At 49.8% G+C, this 7,500-nt stretch overlaps 1 protein-coding gene across 1 annotated transcript in view; it reads left to right on the forward strand.

The window, feature by feature from the left end:
- The first annotated feature begins 672 nt into the window (after positions 1-672).
- zbtb7b (zinc finger and BTB domain containing 7B) overlaps positions 673-7,500 on the forward strand; it is a 44,691-nt gene continuing 37,863 nt past the window's right edge. The window contains exon 1 of the mRNA XM_067449487.1: positions 673-868. The gene's annotated coding sequence lies outside the window, so the exon portion shown is untranslated. The remainder of the gene's footprint in view (positions 869-7,500) is intronic.

Here is a 7,500-nt window from a genome sequence, read left to right on the forward strand (position 1 = left end):
TGATGGGTAGGTTTAGGGGCTGTGTGTGTGTGTGATGGGTAGGTTTAGGGGCTGTGTGTGTGTGTGTGTGTGTGTGTGTGTGTGTGTGTGTGTGTGTGTGTGTGTGTGTGTGTGTGATGGGTAGGTTTAGGGGCTGTGTAGAAGGATAGAAAATACGGTTTGTAGAGTATAAAAAACATTACATCTATGGAGAGTCCCCACAAAGATAGTGAACCAGACGTGTGTGTGTGTGTGTGTGTGTGTGTGTGTGTTTGTGACACTTTACCTCCAGTACTTATGTGGGATAATGATATGCCTGTGTAAACAGGCTCATGCACAACATTAACACACACACACACCTGAAGTCTGAGTACAAAAGCTTGTTTCATTTACATCTGTATTACAGTGTGTGTCTGTGTATGTGTGTGTGTGTGTGTGTGTGTGTGTGTGTCCTCGACTGACTATTTGACATGCAAATTCAAAGTTTGTCACTTGACTCATTTTGGGAAGCAGAAGTGGAAGCGCGCGTTAATGTGATCGAGTCCATCAGCCGCGCGCTCGGTCGGTCCGTCGGTCATGCCCACCCTCGTCAGATTCAGCGCACGGGCGCGCGCTTATGCACGCGCACAGAGTCCGGCCCGCGCCCTCCCTCCCCCACCCGCCCCCCCCAGCGGCCCTCCGCCGCCCGCAGAGCCAATCACCCGCGGCCGCTGGAAGTAGGACAAGCCGCTTCCTGGTTGCAGGTTTAAGGAGGAGCCGCGGGAGTCCGTCAGGAGCGGGTCAGAACCGGCGCAGAGATCAGACCCGTGCGCGCGGACGCGTCACATTGAGGAAGTGCGCGCTCGGTCAGGTGGGACGCGGCGGGGGAACTCAGGTGACACCGGCTCAGGTAAAGCACTTCTCCTCCGTACATCGCGAACAGCCGAACGCGCCTCTGCCTCATCGATATATTCCGCCTTTCCACCGTCTCTCGCGCGGTTTATTCACGTCGATCTGCGTTATTGATCGTCATCCCCGCGGGGTCACGAGAGGACGCACACGTCATGGGTTCTCGGTAACTCCCGTGTGACGTGTCTCGGATGCCTCGACCCCAGTTCCGTCATTAGAAACGCGTTCATTCATTCATTCGGTGATTATTGCGCGGTGATCTGCGGCGTTTACCTGCGCGCGCGCGCGCGCTCGCGTCTGACAGGTGAGTCCACGCGCATTAGAATACCGATTTGAGTTCGGGCTGATAATAGTGCGCGCGTTAATGAAGCTCTCGAGCCGGGACTCGCCCGTGCACGCGCGGACGGACCGGCTGAACCCGCTGAACCGGATCCGCTGGAGAACACTCCCGCTTGTGTTTGACAGCCCGCGCTGTGTTTTTGTTTTTAATTAATGCTATAGTTCAATTAGACTCTCACCTGCTGTCAGTCATAATTAATTCTCAGACCCCCCACCCCACACACACACACACCCCTCACGGCCGTTGTCATAGTAACTTAATTACTCAGGTAATTCTGCCGGTCGGTGATGACGCGGTTCCTCCAGCGACACCGAGTCCTCTGACTGGAATAATGTGTGTGTGTGTGTGTGAGAGATATTTGATGCATGAGGCGTTTATATTATCATATAGTCAGAAATGTGCAGTTTGTGCTGATATTAGAGACATTCTGACGCTTACAGTATAACAGAGACATGCTTATAAACATCAGTCTGACAATAATATTTGATGCATCTGCCGTTCATGGTCCACACACTCTAAAAAACTGATGGGTTAAAAACGTCACTGTGTGTGTGAAAAAAGTTGGGCTGAAAATGGACAAAGCAGTTGTTTTATCCCACACACAGCGGTTGGGCTGTTTTATCCCAGTGGTTGGGCTGTTTTATCCCAGTGGTTGGGCTGTTTTATCCCAGCGGTTGGGTTGTTTTATCCCAGCGCTTGGGTTGTTTTATCCCAGTGGTTGGGCTGTTTTATCCCAGCGGTTGGGTTGTTTTATTCCAGCGCTTGGGTTGTTTTATCCCAGCGCTTGGGCTGTTTTATCCCAGCGATTGGGCCGTTTTATCCCAGCGGTCGGGCCGTTTTATCCCAGCGGTCGGGCCGTTTTATCCCAGCGGTCGGGTTGTTTTATCCCAGCGGTCGGGTTGTTTTATCCCAGCGGTCGGGCTGTTTTATCCCAGCGGTCGGGTTGTTTTATCCCAGCGGTCGGGCTGTTTTATCCCAGCGGTCGGGCTGTTTTATCCCTGCGGTCGGGCTGTTTTATCCCAGCGGTCGGGCTGTTTTATCCCGGTGGTTGGGTTGTTTTATCCCGGCGGTTGGGACGTTTTATCCCGGCGGTTGGGTTGTTTTATCCCGGCGGTTGGGACGTTTTATTCCAGCGATTGGGTTGTTTTATCCCAGTGGTTGGGCTGTTTTATCCCAGTGGTTGGGCTGTTTTATCCCAGCGGTTGGGCTGTTTTATCCCAGCGGTTGGGTTGTTTTATCCCAGCGCTTGGGTTGTTTTATCCCAGCGCTTGGGTTGTTTTATCCCAGCGGTTGGGCTGTTTTATCCCAGCGGTTGGGTTGTTTTATCCCAGGTTGTTTTATCCCAGCGGTTGGGTTGTTTTATCCCAGCGGTTGGGCCGTTTTATCCCAGCGGTCGGGCTGTTTTATCCCAGCTGTCGGGCCGTTTTATCCCAGCGGTCGGGCCGTTTTATCCCAGCGGTCGGGCCGTTTTATCCCAGCGGTCGGGCTGTTTTATCCCAGCGGTTTGGTTGTTCTATCCCAGCGGTTGGGCTGTTTTATCCCAGCGGTTGGGCTGTTTTATCCCAGCGGTTGGGCTGTTTTATCCCAGCGGTTGAGTTGTTTTATCCCAGCGGTCGGGCTGTTTTATCCCAGCGGTCGGGGCTGTTTTATCCCAGCGGTAGGGCTGTTTTATCCCAGTGGTCGGGCTGTTTTATCCCTGCGGTCGGGCTGTTTTATCCCAGTGGTCGGGCTGTTTTATCCCAGTGGTTGGGCTGTTTTATCCCAGCGGTTGAGTTGTTTTATCCCAGCGGTTGGGCTGTTCTATCCCAGCGGTCGGGCTGTTTTATCCCAGCGGTCGGGCTGTTTTATCCCAGTGGTCGGGCTGTTTTATCCCAGTGGTCGGGCTGTTTTATCCCTGCGGTCGGGCTGTTTTATCCCAGTGGTCGGGCTGTTTTATCCCAGTGGTTGGGCTGTTTTATCCCAGCGGTTGGGACGTTTTATCCCAGCGGTTGGGTTGTTTTATCCCAGCGGTTGGGCTGTTTTATCCCAGCGGTTGGGCTGTTTTATCCCAGCGGTTGGGCTGTTTTATCCCAGCGGTTGGGCTGTTTTATCCCAGCGGTTGGGCTGTTTTATCCCAGCGGTTGGGCTGTTTTATCCCAGCGGTTGGGCTGTTTTATCCCAGCGGTTGGGACGTTTTATCCCAGCGGTCGGGCTGTTTTATCCCAGCGCTTGGGCTGTTTTATCCCAGCGATTGGGCCGTTTTATCCCAGCGGTCGGGCCGTTTTATCCCAGCGGTCGGGCCGTTTTATCCCAGCGGTCGGGTTGTTTTATCCCAGCGGTCGGGTTGTTTTATCCCAGCGGTCGGGCTGTTTTATCCCAGCGGTCGGGTTGTTTTATCCCAGCGGTCGGGCTGTTTTATCCCAGCGGTCGGGCTGTTTTATCCCTGCGGTCGGGCTGTTTTATCCCAGCGGTCGGGCTGTTTTATCCCAGCGGTCGGGCTGTTTTATCCCGGTGGTTGGGTTGTTTTATCCCGGCGGTTGGGACGTTTTATCCCGGCGGTTGGGTTGTTTTATCCCGGCGGTTGGGACGTTTTATTCCAGCGATTGGGTTGTTTTATCCCAGTGGTTGGGCTGTTTTATCCCAGTGGTTGGGCTGTTTTATCCCAGTGGTTGGGCTGTTTTATCCCAGCGGTTGGGTTGTTTTATCCCAGCGCTTGGGTTGTTTTATCCCAGCGCTTGGGTTGTTTTATCCCAGCGGTTGGGTTGTTTTATCCCAGGTTGTTTTATCCCAGCGGTTGGGTTGTTTTATCCCAGCGGTTGGGCCGTTTTATCCCAGCGGTCGGGCTGTTTTATCCCAGCTGTCGGGCCGTTTTATCCCAGCGGTCGGGCCGTTTTATCCCAGCGGTCGGGCTGTTTTATCCCAGCGGTTTGGTTGTTCTATCCCAGCGGTTGGGCTGTTTTATCCCAGCGGTTGGGCTGTTTTATCCCAGCGGTTGGGCTGTTTTATCCCAGCGGTTGGCCTGTTTTATCCCAGCGGTTGAGTTGTTTTATCCCAGCGGTCGGGCTGTTTTATCCCAGCGGTCGGGGCTGTTTTATCCCAGCGGTAGGGCTGTTTTATCCCAGCGGTTGAGTTGTTTTATCCCAGCGGTTGGGCTGTTCTATCCCAGCGGTTGGGCTGTTTTATCCCAGCGGTCGGGCTGTTTTATCCCAGTGGTCGGGCTGTTTTATCCCAGTGGTCGGGCTGTTTTATCCCTGCGGTCGGGCTGTTTTATCCCAGTGGTCGGGCTGTTTTATCCCAGCGGTCGGGCTGTTTTATCCCAGCGGTTGGGACGTTTTATCCCAGCGGTTGAGTTGTTTTATCCCAGCGGTTGGGACGTTTTATCCCAGCGGTTGGGTTGTTTTATCCCAGCGGTTGGGCTGTTTTATCCCAGCGGTTGGGACGTTTTATCCCAGCGGTTGGGCTGTTTTATCCCAGCGGTTGGGCTGTTTTATCCCAGCGGTTGGGCTGTTTTATCCCAGCGGTTGGGCTGTTTTATCCCAGCGGTTGGGCTGTTTTATCCCAGCGGTTGGGACGTTTTATCCCAGCGGTTGGGACGTTTTATCCCAGCGGTCGGGCTGTTTTATCCCAGCGGTTGGGCTGTTTTATCCCAGCGGTTGAGTTGTTTTATCCCAGTGGTTGAGTTGTTTTATCCCAGCGGTTGGGCCGTTTTATTCCAGCGGTTGGGCCGTTTTATCCCAGCGGTTGGGCTGTTTTATCCCAGCGGTTGGGCTGTTTTATCCCAGCGGTTGAGTTGTTTTATCCCAGCGGTTGAGTTGTTTTATCCCAGCGGTTGGGCTGTTCTATCCCAGCGGTTGGGCTGTTTTATCCCAGCGGTTGGGCTGTTTTATCCCAGCGGTTGGGACGTTTTATCCCAGCGGTTGGCCTGTTTTATCCCAGCGGTTGAGTTGTTTTATCCCAGCGGTTGGGCCGTTTTATTCCAGCGGTTGGGCTGTTTTATCCCAGCGGTTGAGCTGTTTTATCCCAGTGGTTGGGCTGTTTTATCCCAGCGGTTGAGTTGTTTTATCCCAGCGGTTGGGCTGTTTTATCCCAGCGGTTGAGCTGTTTTATCCCAGCGGTTGAGCTGTTTTATCCCAGCGGTTGGGCTGTTTTATCCCAGCGGTTGGGACGTTTTATCCCAGCGGTTGGGACGTTTTATCCCAGCGGTTGAGTTGTTTTATCCCAGTGGTTGAGTTGTTTTATCCCAGTGGTTGAGTTGTTTTATCCCAGTGGTTGAGTTGTTTTATCCCAGCGGTCAGGTTGTTTTATCCCGGCGGTCGGGCTGTTTTATCCCGGCGGTTGGGTTGTTTTATCCCGGCGGTTGGGACGTTTTATCCCGGCGGTTGGGTTGTTTTATTCCGGCGGTTGGGACGTTTTATTCCAGCGATTGGGTTGTTTTATTCCAGCGGTTGGGCTGTTTTATCCCAGCGGTTGGGCTGTTTTATCCCAGCGGTTGTGTTGTTTTATCCCAGGTTGTTTTATCCCAGCGGTCGGGCTGTTTTATCCCAGCGGTTTGGTTGTTCTATCCCAGCGGTTGGGCTGTTTTATCCCAGCGGTTGGGCTGTTTTATCCCAGCGGTTGGGCTGTTTTATCCCAGCGGTTGAGTTGTTTTATCCCAGCGGTTGGGCTGTTTTATCCCAGCGGTCGGGCTGTTTTATCCCAGCGGTTGAGTTGTTTTATCCCAGCGGTTGGGCTGTTCTATCCCAGCGGTTGGGCTGTTTTATCCCAGCGGTCGGGCTGTTTTATCCCAGCGGTTGAGTTGTTTTATCCCAGCGGTTGGGCTGTTTTATCCCAGCGGTTGAGTTGTTTTATCCCAGCGGTTGGGCTGTTTTATCCCAGCGGTCGGGCTGTTTTATCCCAGCGGTTGGGTTGTTTTATCCCAGCGGTTGGGCTGTTTTATCCCAGCGGTTGGGCTGTTTTATCCCAGCGGTTGGGACGTTTTATCCCAGCGGTTGGGACGTTTTATCCCAGCGGTTGAGTTGTTTTATCCCAGCGGTTGAGTTGTTTTATCCCAGCGGTCGGGCTGTTTTATCCCAGCGGTCGGGCCGTTTTATCCCAGCGGTCGGGTTGTTTTATCCCAGCGGTTTGGTTGTTGTATCCCAGCGGTTGGGACGTTTTATTCCAGCGGTTGGGCTGTTTTATCCCAGCGGTTGGGCCGTTTTATCCCAGCGGTTGGGCTGTTTTATCCCAGCGGTTGGGCTGTTTTATCCCAGCGGTTGGGCTGTTTTATCCCAGCGGTTGGGCTGTTTTATCCCAGCGGTTGGGTTGTTTTATCCCAGGTTGTTTTATCCCAGCGGTTGGGCTGTTTTATCCCAGCGGTTGGGTTGTTTTATCCCGGCGGTTGGGCTGTTTTATCCCAGCTCATTTATTAAAATGAACCAAAAAAGGTTGGAAATGAAAAATCAGACATAATTACTAGAGGAAACAATAATAATCAAAAGGTGAACATTTATTAATAAGCAATTTATTATTGTTTAATTATTATTCATTATAATTATTAGTTAACTTATTACATACATAACTTTCTAACATACTTTGGCCAGCCATAAATTAATATTAAACAATATATGAGTTAAATTAAACTACCCAGCAAACATTTAACATTTAATCCAGTCTCTGGTTTTGTCCATTTTCAACCCTAATTTAAATGGATATAAATATCAGTATCTGCCAATAATGTGCTCAGTTTAATGATCTGTGTGATTTATGTGACATTATGCAATTATGATTAACAAATTGATGGGTTGATTGAAGTTTATTTCGATTGAAAAAAATAAAATTGAATAAAAAATAAAAAACACAATAACAATAAATGAAAATATCAGACATACACACACATACCTAATTATGGACGTCTCAATAAACACAATAATGCAATGTAATAATCCTCACTATCATAAACATATACAAATATATTAAAAAAATACCAGATAATTATAATAATCATGTAGTAATATGTAAAATATGACCACATAACTCACAATAACAGTAATGACAGACACTGATAGCAGTTATAATCTCCACTACATCATTACCAGTGCTAAGACTAAATTAATATTGCAATTTTGTTGTAAAGTACAATATCATGTATTATTATTATTATTATTTACTATCTATGTAGTCATATTCCGCTGTGTTATAATTATATCACAATTTATATCATCAGTATAGATGAACAGATGAACCTGATGATCATATTTTATACTCATGATTTTTGTAATAAATGATGATGATTATTATTTAAATCTGCTTCAGTCCACATTAAGTATTACTGTAAT

This window comes from Pseudorasbora parva, chromosome 7 (assembly GCF_024679245.1).
Source record: "Pseudorasbora parva isolate DD20220531a chromosome 7, ASM2467924v1, whole genome shotgun sequence".
Classification (NCBI taxonomy): Eukaryota; Metazoa; Chordata; class Actinopteri; order Cypriniformes; family Gobionidae; genus Pseudorasbora; species Pseudorasbora parva.